Here is a 1,852-nt window from a genome sequence, read left to right on the forward strand (position 1 = left end):
GAAAGCACTAATGGATTGTGAAACAGAGAGCAGAGTGAAAGGGTTTGCTGTAGTTAGAGTAGATGAAGCAACTTGGTCGAGGATTAAGCTTACGTTGATAAGCGCAACGCTGCATTAAAATCAGGAAATTTTCTCGCTCTGCTCCATGCTGAGGTGCTTTGAATTTATTTTTTTTTTTGATTAAATGGTGAACAGCAAGTAATTAAGTGGTGGGGTGAAAGCTAAGGAGCTTTGAAACGTGACGGTGGAACTAAACACCCAGTGTCATAATTATAAGCACACCACATATTGACAAGTTTTAAAAATGTAGTTTTTGTTATAGTAGTAGTATAGTAGTAGTTATTGTAGTAAATCCAAGCGTTGAGATGTTTCCACCTAATCATCCACTTGACAGCTGATGCAAAAGGAATTAGTTAAGATTCCTAATCTTACCACGTGAATACCCATCGCACAGTGGCCTGTCAGACCTTCCACCAATAGCGAGAGGTAAGGCTTTGCAAGTATATGGAGCTCCTTAGATCGCCGCGGTCCACCGCAGGTCAGAACGATTTTGCAATTGCGCATGTGCTAATTTTAGCCCAGTGCTCGCTGGAGGGCAGAAGCGTCCCCAGCCGTTCTATACCCACTGATACCGTTTCAAGGGTGCCGGAACATCAGCCATGCGGTTAACCGCAATGCCATTGTGATCTGGCTCCCAAATCAGCCTCATTAGGAAGTACTCCGAAGCGTTTGGTGGAAAGTTCAGATATTCCCTTACCAATTTCCAGCGCACCATCATAACGTTTTGGGCCCTGATAGCTGTCTGGATTAGGTAAACATGAAGTTCTGGGATCCATTTTGGAGGCGCAATAATCTGTTTTTTCTGGGACGAAATCGAAGCCCTCCCAAAATTTCAGAGTATCCAGATTTCGAGCCGGTTAACCACCCGGCAGCCCAGAGCCTAGGGGCAGTTCGTGCCGCATGGTTTTCAATGCCCCACTAATGCCAGTTAGGTCAAGCGGCTGCATGCGCTTCAGTTGCTTGGTAAGTGTAGCTCTCTCTAGCAAGTTCTACCAGGCAATGAATTACTTTGAACGAGGGACCTCACCTCCTACGAATGGCTCCACTGCAGCAGCATAAGGCAATCGACGCCTAAACTAAATAGGCCCCTTATTCAATGAAGCCTAATAGCTTCCTTCCAGAACTTACGTTAGAATTTCGAAATTTTTAATTAATTTCTTAGAAAGATTTTCAGTATGCGGTTTTGTAGCCTAGCAAGTTTGAATTAGCCAGGACTTACCGTTGCTTCTTTGGAATTTTGTTTTCGTTGAAGCTGTTACTAGTTTTCTCCATTCATAAAAAAAAACGTCGAACACGCAATGCAGGGAAGAAAATGCACAACACCGTCAGCAAAAAAAAATTCCAAAAATTAGCGGTAAGTCCCAGCTATTTCAAACCGGCACTTCATTATATTAAAACTTAATGGACTTTAAAGCTTAATAATCAAAATCTTTCTAAGAAAAGGTCGACATTTTTACGAATTTTTTTTTTTTAATGTGGCACAAACTCCTAAACTTGGATTTATGTAGTTTTTGTTACTAAATTTACTATATTTTTATAAAAAAATATAACTAACTAAAAGCAAAAAAATACGTGGTGCGCTTATAATTACGACACAGTGTGTATATATGAACGTATGCAGTCGTATTGGTTTTTTTTTGGACAATTGCAAAACTGGAAATATCAAATTAATTTTTTATCAACAAAAATCTTAACGAGTATTAAATTCGAGCGCACTTTGCACAGAAGGATGCTTTCTAATACACTTGTTGTTGTTGTTATTCTTCTGCAGCGGCAAACAATTTCCTAGCAG

This window comes from Rhagoletis pomonella, unplaced genomic scaffold (assembly GCF_013731165.1).
Source record: "Rhagoletis pomonella isolate Grant_MI unplaced genomic scaffold, Rhpom_1.0 Rhpom_scaffold_00018, whole genome shotgun sequence".
NCBI lineage: Eukaryota > Metazoa > Arthropoda > Insecta > Diptera > Tephritidae > Rhagoletis > Rhagoletis pomonella.